Here is a 12,489-nt window from a genome sequence, read left to right as displayed (position 1 = left end):
AGGATCTGCCTATTCTACCAATGCTTTCCAAGGATGACCCTTAAGCTGAGTTCCTAAGGTCATGGTCTCTGAGGATATTTCTTGCCTGAGACATCCTTCACTCTGTCTCCTGCCCTCTCAGGTATCCCACCAAGATACCCAATCCCCGCCCTTAGGCCCCAGCCTTCCCCACCGCCACCCACAATTCCCTTTCCTGATAGAGTTACTCCTTAGCTGATTTTCTTTCCCCTTCATCGAAACATCACTCTCTGCCACCAGAAGCATTTCCTACATTGAAATCCAAATTACCAGTGGACCTTAGGCCTCACCAACCCCTTGCCTTTGCCCCCCACCCATGAACTTAGATCATAGATCCTGCTGTCAAACCAGAGGCTACCACATCCTGATTACCATCTTTTCACTTGATCCTCCCTCTTCCCAAGATATCAACTCCTTACCAGGTTGATAACAGAAAACGAATCCCCCTGATCCATTGCTTGTCATCACAATGGACCAATGCTATCTATTTCACCACCACCAGACTGCACTTCTCTGTGACTCAATCTAAGTTGATTTCCATCTTGCCGAACCTGTTCCAGAGGACTCATTTCTACATAGTCCTGATGCATTGTCCACTTATGTCCCAACAATCGGAGGCACTGACCATTCAAACCTGTCAATTTCACACTTGTCCTGTTGGCAGCCATGTGATATTCCAAGAGCATGTTCCTCCCCACGTTATCACACTCTCATTTTCAGCAAGAGCATGTTTCCCTCCACGTCCCAGGACGTCTGTCTGGGGAGACTCTGTTCCTAAGCACATGGAGGCCAGTAGCCATTCTTTCCTGGGCCTTACCATCCAGGTACTCTTGGAGACACAAAGAAAAAGAGAATGGCTTTTCAGATATTAGAGAAGAAATACAAAGCTTTTCAGATATTAGAGAAAAACATATTCTGTCACATGTTTTGACCATTTTCAAAACATATGTGACAGAATACCGACGGACAACTGCATGAATTTCACTCTAGCCACTGGAGGTACAGGACACCACAGCTCCCCAAACTGGATGGAACGTAGAAGACATACCACAGCACTTTGGCCAGCAACTCTTTGATTTCAAGTCTTTGTGGGAAAACTTGCAGCCAAAATGTAGCCAGTTCTTCTGGGGTCTTCCTTCTTTGCACAGTGAATCCCTAGTGGCCACTCTCCTGGTTTTAAGAAGTAGCTCCCAGCTCCCAATGAGAGCCTCACTGTGCATTATTTAACGTTATATGTAACACTTCTGCAACGAAAATGCAGCATCAAAGATCTCCACCACCTCCTCATTTCCATGTCCTTTCCCTACTCAGTGTACATCCTCAAACTTTGTCCTGAATCATGCTCCATCCCAAGTATCACTCATGTCTAGCCACAGGCCAACCTTCATTCCTGACACACAGTCCTTCCATCTTCTTCTCTATTCCCAATTAGGGACTGTGGAGTGTCATCCCAGAGAACCCAGAATGAGCTGGACTCTCACGTCTTGTCTGAAGATCAACACTGGGAATGGCATGTGTTGCAGAAGCAACAGGAAAGTTTTGGAGGTTTAGTCTATATTCTCCAAAGCTCTCAAGAGGCCACATGTCCTCAAGTCTCTGACCTCACGTTGGTCAGCTGGTTGTCCTAGGCCTGTGTCCCATCCCTGGTCCATCTTCCCTGGCCATTTTCATATCATATGTGAACCCCAGGAAAAGCTGTAGCTCCACGTCCCAAGGAAGATAATCCCGCGCTGCTGCCTGCTCTCCTGTAGGAACCTAGACTCTCCAGCACTGATGGCGCCTCAACGTACATTAACAGAAACATCTCAGCAGGAAGGCCGTCATGCTCACTTATAACTCTCTGAGCTTCAGGGCCAGAGTAGGAAGCATCTATCAGGACTGAATTGAATCTCCCAGGAAGGTCCTATGAGAGCATCTCACCAAAATTTCAGCTCAGGAAGGACATGAGGAGGACTCTTGAGAATATCCTAGGGAAGAGCCCAGAAGCCAGCCTACAAGACAGTCTCAGAATGCTACCTAGTGAAGGCTCTGTGGGTGGCCTCAGTCACAAAAAGTAACTGTGGGTGTCAATGAAGGAATTATGTAGGTAATGAATTATTAAATGTCGCAGTGAATGACACAGACCAGAATCAAGAGGAAACCAGTCTTACATTACATTTGAGCAAGCAGTGTTGGCAGGCCACTATGTGTAGGATCCCTATAGGTGTGTATTATTCATGGCTAGCAGAGGATATCACATTGCTGCCCTTTGGGAATTTCCAGACCAAAATGGAAAACGAAAACTCGAAAAACAGAATGATAGCTGAAGTACTGCCAGATTACTATTCTAGAGCTTTCTTTTCTTGGTCCTAACACCACACAAGTGGTAGAAGCAGCTGGGTCCATCCCTCCAGGGCCTTTTAGATCCCTCCAGCCAATGTCCATCTCCACCCATTCACCATGCCACATATTTTATTTACCTCAGTGCAATTTTCTATTTATTCTGCCCGTTACCCAGATAATACCTGAGACCATTTTACAGTCTGGTGAGCCTTGTTTGGACCCCACATACTCTTTGAAAGCCTGCTGTGCCCGTGGATTTGTACTCCCAAATTCTACTCTGTCCTCACCTACAGCTTCCACTTCTCCATGATGTGTGTTTACCTGTATGAACCCGGGAATATACTCAGCAACAGCCCCAACCCCACATTTCCCCCTAAGAATCCACATTCACCAAAAACGTGAGAGAGCAGAGTGGCCTGTAGTGAGGAACAGAAAGCATGACAAGGAGGGAGATGGGGACCTGGCAACCCCATGGGCCCATGACGAATAACTTTAAAATCTTTCGTCATCTTTTCTCTCCCAACATCTACTTTAGGCTCTTCAGCCCCTTCCATACATTCAGTGTCCCACCCTGCTGTTTGCTCTTTCTTCTATGCCCCAAAACCTGTGTTTCCATGAAAATACTTACATTGTAACTGTGCTGGCCCACACCCCACAGGACCAACTCATCTTGGTGTTTTCTGCAGGGGGCTTCTCTTTATCATAAGTTGTAATGAACACTGTTGAAATTATATTTAGCAATACCTTTTGGCTTTATATCTCACAATTGATAACTTTCCCATGAAAAGTTTTATTTTTTTCCCCATCTACTTTGTAACATTTCACCAGAATTTCTTTTGGACCTGCAAATATTTTGAAACAATAATTTGTAGATGGTGTATATGAACTTTTTTCATCTCCTGGTGCCAGCTCTTCATTTAACACTAATAATCCCTGCAGCTTCATTATTTAGATTAGAAACTGCCGAAGTGAAGCCCTGGGTCCTTTTCTCCCTTTCTTTGCCTGCATTCCCTCTCTGTGTCTGATGACTCAGTCTTGGCCCCAGACACCCACTCTTTTCCCTCCCGTATGAGGAAGGTTTTCCATCATGACAGCTCCTCCTTTGCCTTCTCCTCCAGCCTCCCCAGCTTCACCATTGTCCCCTCAGTAAGAAGGTGCACCTCAAGGCCAGCCCCTCTCCATGCCCTCCTGGGACAGCCGAAGGTGTGTCTGTTCAGAACAATCCCTCCACATAGCTCTGCATCTCTGGTCTTTTTTCAGCCACGTCTGGTCCTGACTGTCCCTAAGTTCCCTAGGACTCATAACGGTAAAAACATCATTTAAAGTCTAAATATGAGAAGCTCCACCAAGAAATTTCAAGATGAGATGGGGTGTAAAAATGGCACATTGAATATATTCTCCAAAAATGGCCTTGTTATGAAAAGGAAAGGCTGAGAAAGTGATCCAGTTTAAAGGAGACTAAAAAACCCAGGACCACTAAATGCAATATGCGATTCTAGAGAGGCTACTGTAATGGGGGGTTTATAAAAAGGTTACAATGACCATTGCTCAATAAATTGCCAAAAATAGTATATGAATAGGAGATTAGTTAAAAGTCTTATACCAACTGTTAAATTGACTAAAGGGAATAAGTGTACTGTATACAGGACACTGGGCCTTGTCCTAAAAAATATACAAAGAAATATTCAAGGAGAAAGTGCATAGTGCATGAAATGTATTCTCAAATATTCAGGAATGTATGCATAGTTTTCATACATATTTTTGTGTGTTTATATACAGAGAGTCATAGGAAGGAGGAAAGAAGGCAGAAACAGAAAGAGACAGGGAGAGATGATAAATGAGTCAAAATATTAGTAGATAAATCTAGATAAACGGTTTATGGTTTTACCACTCATGCAGCTTTTCCACAAGTTTACTTATTGTAAAATAAATACATTTTTAAATATACCATTCATTGTTTTTTGTTTTGTTGTGTTTAATTTTACCTGACCTTAAAGATATCTGCCTTTGAAATCCACAGCTTCTCTCGCCACCACACACAGACCCCAGAAGTGTGCAATGCAACTTGAAAACAGTTGTCTCGGCTTCTGTCCCAGCACGAAACCTAGGAACTCTGCATACTGACGCATTCTGACATTGTGACAGGAGTTTACAAAATGCTGGAGAGCAGTCCTCACCTCCATTTTTTAAAAATTTTGTACAATATAAAACAAACACTAAATGAAAGATGTTTACAGCATGGAACCCCTGATTTCTTTCTTACCTGGTGCAACCAGGTTGTCCACCTTCTGGGTTCTGCAGTGTGAATTGCTCTGTCAGCACTTCCTCTGCTCTGCCAGTCACTTTCCACTCCTCCAGGGATTTCCATCTTCCCAAAACGTGTTGATGTCTTTTCTCTTATCCTCACCCTTTCTTATCATTCTCAAGCACTTACTGTTTTAAAATCCTTTACTTGTTTTAACAGCTGATTGAAATTATACTTCACATACCACACAATTCAACCACCTAAAGTGTATAATTCCATTTTTTTTTTACATTCACAGACATGGAAATCATCACAGTCCATGTTAAAATATTCATGGCTTCAAAAAGAAACCTCATGACCTTTAGCTACCGTCTACCTCTTCCCTCCTCTCCCCAAGCCTAAGTGATTACTAGCCTACTTTGTCTCTGTAGATTTCCTTATGTGGACATTTCATATGAATGGGATCATGCGTGCTCATGTGTGACTGGCTTCATTCCCTCAACATAATGTTTTCAAGTTTCATCCATTGTGTAGCATGTATCAGTACTTTTTGTTGTCAAAACATGACACATCATATGGATATACCATGTTTATTGATGGACATTTAGGTTATTTCCACATTTGGACTCTATTAATAATACTGGTGTGAATATTGGTTTATAAGTTTTACAAGGACATGTTTAACTCTATGTTGAACATTTTGAGGAAGCACAAGACTTTTTCCCAAGTGGCTGCACCGTATCTCATTCCCTCCAGCAGTGTACGAGCGTTCCACTTTCTCCACATTCTCAGTGACACTTATGATCTCACTTCTTGTTTCTAGGCGTGTGTGTGTGTGTGTGTGTGTGTGTGTGTGCAGTGCTATCACATGGTGGTTTTGATTTGCGTTTCCCTCATGGCTGATGGTGTTAAGCATCTTCGCATCTAATCTTTTACTTTTCCTGGCATTATGGGAAATACTGTGTTTAATTCAAAATACAATAGCTCGTTTTAATATGTGACATGAAAAAATTTTCTCCTAATATTTGAAAGCACATATAGCAATACCAAGTTCTATCAACATGTAAAGATTTCCCATTCTATACTTTTTATTAATACATGTTAGTATAGTTACTGTGTGATTAACACACAGCAATATTGTGTATTGGGTTTGCTCCGTAAATTACTTCTTGGGTGGCCTTGAGGGGAAATTCTCTCAAATGACTCCTGGGGTTTAGTAAAAGGCAGAACAGGACCAATTGCCAAAGCATCTAGGAGCTCCATGCTTTTCGTCACCAGTGCTGGTTACATCTGTGGTGTATAGTGTGTCCCACAGGTGACAAATATGAAAGAAATGTGAGAACTTTGACATGGGCACTGAGGATACAATTGAGGGGATGGCAAGTTACTTCGATGGGCTTTCTCACTTTACATTTGTGTAAAAAATGGAATGTATCACTGTCAAGCAGGGGACCCTGCTCGCTGCGCCATTTGTCGTGCAGGGTCTCAGCTCCCACTCCCCGCCCAAGAACGCAGGACACGGTAAGGCCAAAAAGGAACACCCACGGAGCCATAGATAGGGGAGTCAAACCAATATATTCTCACTGGCGGCTGGACTGGAGACACAGGAAGCAGGATCTACATAATCTGCCTAACAGCAGTCCACGCTTGCCAGCCACCGTCTTCTTGCTAGCCCCCATTATTTTCTGCTAGCGTAGCCACAGCAGTTATATTAGTGGCCAATCGCTTACGGGTTACAGCTGACGGCCAACTAGCCACAGCTGCTGACCATCTGATCACAGTTGATGGCCATTTACTACCCAAGCCAGCACCTTTCTATGTGAGGCCGAGAGCCTGGAAACTGCTTTTTGGGGGCTTTGTCCCCACAATCACCCATGCAGATGATCATTAGGAAAGTTGGGTGAGGGCACATGGGAATATATATTGATCTATCAGCTCTTGTGCATGGTTAAACATTTCTGTAATGACAAGATTTTAGAATAGAAAAGATGTTGCATTCCTCCTGATATCAGGGAGTAGTGCAAAAGAATTCCTGTGGAGGTACATGAGTCTATCCAGACTAAAGTTTATCTATTTCTCAGGAAGGAGATTTCAGGAAGGGTCATTTTTTGGTTTGTTTCTTTGTTTTTTGAGGTGAGGAAAGACATGTCTTTTCACATAAAATGAAGGAAAAAACAGAAGGAAGAAAGTGAAAGCAATTTTTCCTGTGTGTGTGTTTCGATGAAAATTATGGATCTTATGTCTTTAACTGCTGTGTGAACAGTGGTCCAGCACATCTGTTGAGCAAATGGAAATGGCCTCAGTTTGGAGATGACGTCATAGGAATAGCGACAGCTGGGCGCTCTTTTTGAGTTCTCCTCAGGATCTTGATGCAAACGGGACATATAACCCATCAAGGAGTTCTTTGCTCATCACGCAGAACAGCTGGGAGACTCGTGGAAGAATTACCTGAAGGTGCGTGCTAATTGCGAGCAGGGGAAGAGGCAGGACAGCGAAGTGGAAACACACCCCCCCCTTCCCCCCGACGGCGGAGCCTCGGCCCAGCGGCACCCAAAGCCCCAGGGACTCGCCGGTCCCAGGGCAGAACGAAGAACACTAGAGCCAGGAGAACAGCTAAGAGACTCGTGGAAGGTTTGCTTAGGGGTGCGCTAAGTGGGCGAGCGGGGGAGGAGAGAAGAGGGGAGAGGAAACGTGCCCCCCCCCACGGTAGAGCCTCGACCCTGCAGCGCGCTGCTGCGCGGGAGCCCAGGGCAGAACAGAGAACACAAAAGCCAGGAGGTGGGCTCTTTCCCTGCGCCCCACAGATGATCTCGACCACCAGGGCCGGCAGCTAGTGGGCCCTAGGGCAGACAAAGAACACAGACTCAACACATAGGCCCCTCCCCCGGCTCTTCCAATCCTACCTACGCCCTTCCAGAGACTTAAACTGACCCCTGAACTGAGGAGTAGAGTCAGATTACAGAGGAGCCTCAGTGCTCAGGCTCTGGGAAGATTGGCAGCCAGCTCTGACCCACAGAAGAGGCTGGGAGGAGTGGGAATTTCACTGGACGAGGAGAGAGGAGACTCCTCCACCCCCAGCCACTACATTTTCGGGCCTGCGGGAGGAATGTGATGTAGCTGGCCTGGGAGAGAGAAGACCCCTCCATCCCCAGCCCCCACCCTTTCTGGCTGGCCTGGGGCGGGGCAAGGGCAACTGCAGAGGCACTCCCTGAGATCAGCAGGAAGAAGAGGCAGAAGCAGCTTCTGGCTTTCAGCACCTCAAAAATCTCCTGCCCACCCCCCCCCCTCCACACACACAGACAAAGTGTCCTAAGTCTCAGGAGTACTGGACCCAGGGCTGGGGGTGCTACTCTCAGCGGCATTTGTGCAGACAAGGGCAAAAACAGCACTGACTCTTTAAAAACTGTCATCCAGACCCCTCAGGCCCTCGCATTTAAATCTACACTCCCAAATTCACTCTGGGCACCAGGTGACCGGCACTGCCTGCGCAATAGGCAGGGAACTCTTTGGCACAGCGGAGGACAACCTGGAGATTACTTGGGGGGCTTAAGACAAGAATGGTGCTGCTCCTTGTTTTGCTTTGCTTTGTTATCTTTTTTTTCTTTTTTCTTTTTCTTTTGTTTTCTTTGTTTTGTTTTGCTTTTTGTTGTTTTTGTCTTGTTTTTGTTTGTTTGTTTTGTTTTGCTTTGTTTTGTCTTTATTTCTTTGATACATTTGCCTATGTTGAGTGGGGGTTGTCGGTCGTTTTTACATGTGAATGTTCTTGTGTTTTTTTTTCTTTGTTGTTGTTGTTGTTGTTGTGCTTGGTGATTTGCTTTGTTCTGAAATTGCCCTACCAGGGCCCAGCTTAAGAGACACAAGATTCAACATATCCAGAGGCCAACTCCAGACCAAACCAGAGTACTATGAGGTTTGACCTACAAGTCACACACCCAGAGGTAATTCTCTGCAGACACAAGAGCCCATAGAGGCCAAACCTCATTCAAGTGGTCAACTCTCACCCAGCAGAACACCCTGCGGTGGGCAGAGCCAAGTTTCACAACTAGTCAGCCTAGGAGTTAAACACTCCTACTCACAAGCAAAAAGCAATTAAAGTTCTTCTTGAACAGGACAATATACACAACACAAGAGTCACCTTTGGAGCACACGCAGAGGAGAAGAACGAACTAGTGCAAGTCAAATATAAAGGACACATACTACATAAGATAACCCAGCAAGAACTAAGAACTCTAGGGGATCTACCTAATACATCAAAGCAAACACAGAGAGTCAGCCAGAATGGGGAAACAAAGAAACATGTCCCAAATAAAAGAACAGAAGAAACCTCCACAACTGGAACCAAATGAAGCAGAGGTAACCAACCTATCAGAGACACAGTTCAGGACACTGGTGATAAGAATGTTTAAGGAGCTTAGAGAAGACATAAAGAAGGATGTAGAAATCATAACGAACAACCAGTTAGAACTAAAGAACACAATTACCAAAATTAAGAACTCTCTTGAAGGAATTAACAGCAGGTTAGATGAAGCAGAGGATCAAATCAGAGACTTAGAAGACAAGTTAGCAGAGATCACCCAAACAGAACAACAGAAAGAAAAAAGAATAAAAAACAATGAAGATGGTTTACGAGACCTCTCGGATAACATCAAGCACAACAACATGTGCATCATAGGAATACCAGAAGGTGAAAAGGAGAAGCAAGGGATTGAGAATATATTTGAAGTAATATTGTCCGAAAACATTTTGACCCCAGTCAAAATGGCTATCATCAATAAATCAACAAACAACAAGTGCTGGCGTGGATGTGGAGAAAAGGGAACGCTTGTGCACTGTTGGTGGGATTGCAGATTGGTGCAGCCTCTATGGAAAACAGTATGGAGGTATTTCAGAAATCTGAAAATGGAACTACCCTATGATCCAATAATTCCACTCCTAGGCATCTATCCGGAGAAATCCAAAACTCCAATTCAGAAATCTTTATGCACTCCTATGTTTATTGCAGCACTATACACAATAGCCAAGACATGGAAGCAACCGAAATGCCCATCGGTAGATGACTGGATGAAGAAACTGTGGTACATTTATACAATGGAGTATTACACAGCCATAAAGAAAAAAGAAAAGTTACCATTTGCAACAACATGGATGGATCTAGAGAACATTATGTTAAGCAAAATAAGTCAGAAAGAGAAAGACAAGTACCATATGATCTTACTTAGATGCGGAATCTAAAGAAAAGAATAAGTGAATGAACTAATCAGAAACAGTTCTGGGGACAAAGAGGAAAAACTGAGGGTTGTTAGATGGGCAGGGGGGTGGGGATAAGGGGAAAGGTGAGGGGATTAGAAAACAGTCGGTAACCACAAAATGGCCTCAGGGTTTTTGAAAAATAATTTGGGGAACGTAATCAATAATGTTGTAAAGATTTTGTAGGGTATCTGATGGACACGTGTCCTATTTGGGAGACCACCTCAGGGAAGGTGTAGATGCTTGATCAATGTACTGTACACCTGAAGCTGAACAATAATGAATGCCAACTATAATTTTATATATATAATGTGATGGCTCGGTGCGATGTCGGAGGGATAGTGGAAGGGGGATGGGGGAGGGGGGTTTACAGTGTGAGGGATATAAATGATGAACGTCTAAGTATTACCTTGTCTTGTGCACCTGAAACTAATAAAAAAAAAGAGTTATAAGAACAATCTGAAATATAATTAAAGCCTAAAGCAAGATGGATGTGGGAATTTCTGTGTTTTCCAAGAATCTATCTTATAAATGTCTTCTAAGTTTATAGATTTAACATGCAATAATTTTCCAAAGGAGCTTCATAAAAAAATTTTAAAAAGCCTCAGTTTGAAGAAAGTGAATGAGATTTGAAATAGTTTTGAGTAGAAATGGAGAGCAAATGGACTCAAAAACTGTGACCTAAGCTCCAATTTTTTCTCTTCACATGCTAGTGAGTGGGATAATTATCTGTGGAATGAATGATCTCCAGATAGTTCTGGAGCTGAATTGATCTGGGTATGAGTAGACTGGAGTGTGGGATTTAATCCAAAGTTATCAGTTACTTTCAGGAAGGCATTTCTGGCAAAACAGAGGTAAATTTTTGCCGAATGGGGAGAATTAAGTGGGATTGGAAGGGGCCCATTTTTAGTGGTGATTTTTAAATGTTGGTTACCCGAGAGACTATTAAGTCTACCTGAGACCGGGAGGAAAACGAGAGCTCAGATTGACAGCAATTGACGGGGAGTAAGTGGAAAAACTAATGAAGTGGATTTTAAAAAATAACAAGGGGCAGATGAGCTGGAAGGTTGGGGGGTTGAGGCCAAAGCTGGGAATGTACTCTGCATTATTCCAGATGGCAGAGGTGTTCCTGGTAACAAGCTCTATTGTGTGGAAGCAACTGCGCTGGAATGAAAGTAAAGGACCCTAAGATGGGAAGATGTAGGTCTGGGAGGCTGAGTTATTGCCTGCTCCACCCACACGGATTTCAGAGCCTCCACTGCCTTTTTTCCCCTTCAAGTTCCTGCCGTGGGCTTCAACCCACCTTGGTCCTTCCCAGAGACTCCACCAAATCTCCATCAGCATGCTGCACTTTTTTCTGTTTCCCCAAGCTTCAAATATCATATGGTCAATGGCATAACTTGGGACACAGAGATTAAAGTGTGCTAGTGAGAAAGAGCTGTGGTGGACAGTTATTGTTTGTTTGTTTTGTTTTGTTTTTGCTTTTGTCCTTACAGGATTCATATATCTTGCTGGAAAAATGACCTCAAGTGCCCTCTGGGACACTCACGCCATTTTTGAGTCCCAGTGTGTACCAGTGGAGATGCCTTCCCTTCAGACCCTGTTGTCAGGGTGGGTACGGGTGCAGTCTTGGCTAATGAAAGCGTTCCATGGAGGTCCATGGTGAGCCCCCAAGTATCTGTAACCCTGGTTCTCACCTCTGGTTCATGAGCTACAGGTGTTCTGGAGGAGATGGATGAGGACTCCACTAGGGCCATGAGGATCAAAGGGGACACGTCCATCCTGAGGGCCTAACAGCACTTGCTAAGGACAATATCCTGTATGTTTCCCTGAAGCATGGATGGAGGGAAGGCACCATGATCACCTTCCCCAAACACAGGGACGCCAAGCCTGATGACGTCCCCACAAATAACGTTTTCCCTCTCAAACAGCAGCCCCGTGCCATTGGGTCAAAGGCATCGGCATGCTGTGCGGTGCTCTGAGCAGCCTCAAGCAGGTGGAGCTGGAGCAGACTGAGGGGCTGGGAGCAGGGCAGGGTCACAGTGCGGGGATGACGGGGCAGAAACCTTTGTTCCACTCACAAAGTCACTCTTTCCCCTCTCCCTTTCTTCTTATGTACCACTCACTCTAAGGCAGCTTTTCCTTACTTTCAGCTTCATTTTACCCTGGAATTTAGGTGGCTCCCTGATCAACATTCCTCTGACTGTGTGGGAAGTGATGCTTTTGTTTGCAAAAAGAAAAGGGATAAAATGTCATGAATCCGACAACCTGAAAAAATACCCATAGCTGTCAATGACGTATTTAGGTTCCCTAGTATAATTGTGTTTTGGTCAATTTCTCCCTTTAGTTCTGTTAGTACTTGCTTGGTATATTTTGGTGCTCCCTGATTGGGGGCATAAATATTGATGACTGTTATGTCTTCTTGTTGTATAGTCCCCTTTACCGTTATGAAATGTCCATCTTTGTCTCTTGTTTTTCACCCTGAAGTCTGTTTCATCTATTATTATGGCTACACCTGATTTTCTCTGGGTACCATTTGCTTGGAGTGTCAATTTCCACCCTTTCACTTTGAGTCTATGCTTGTCCTTGTAGCTGAGATGTGTCTTTTGGAGACAGCATATGGGTGGGTTTAGTTTTTTGATCCAATCTGCTACTCT

The 12,489-nt window shown here is 44.2% G+C and overlaps 2 pseudogenes across 2 annotated transcripts; both read left to right on the top strand.

Moving 5' to 3' along the window:
• Positions 1 to 702: 702 nt before the first annotated feature.
• On the top strand, positions 703 to 1,245 carry LOC308506401 (spermatogenesis-associated protein 31E1-like; annotated as a pseudogene). Its single transcript has one exon. The product of its transcript is annotated as a spermatogenesis-associated protein 31E1-like (transcript).
• Positions 1,246 to 1,357: 112 nt separating this feature from the next.
• On the top strand, positions 1,358 to 11,848 carry LOC308506399 (spermatogenesis-associated protein 31D3-like; annotated as a pseudogene). Its single transcript has 4 exons — positions 1,358 to 1,371; positions 1,451 to 2,221; positions 11,329 to 11,494; positions 11,764 to 11,848. The product of its transcript is annotated as a spermatogenesis-associated protein 31D3-like (transcript).
• Positions 11,849 to 12,489: the final 641 nt, after the last annotated feature.

Source organism: Rhinolophus hipposideros (genome assembly GCF_964194185.1).
Source record: "Rhinolophus hipposideros genome assembly, chromosome: 2".
In the NCBI taxonomy this organism is placed as follows: Eukaryota; Metazoa; Chordata; class Mammalia; order Chiroptera; family Rhinolophidae; genus Rhinolophus; species Rhinolophus hipposideros.
The sequence above is the reverse complement of the archived record's forward strand: the minus strand, read 5'-3'. Positions and strand labels throughout refer to the sequence as shown.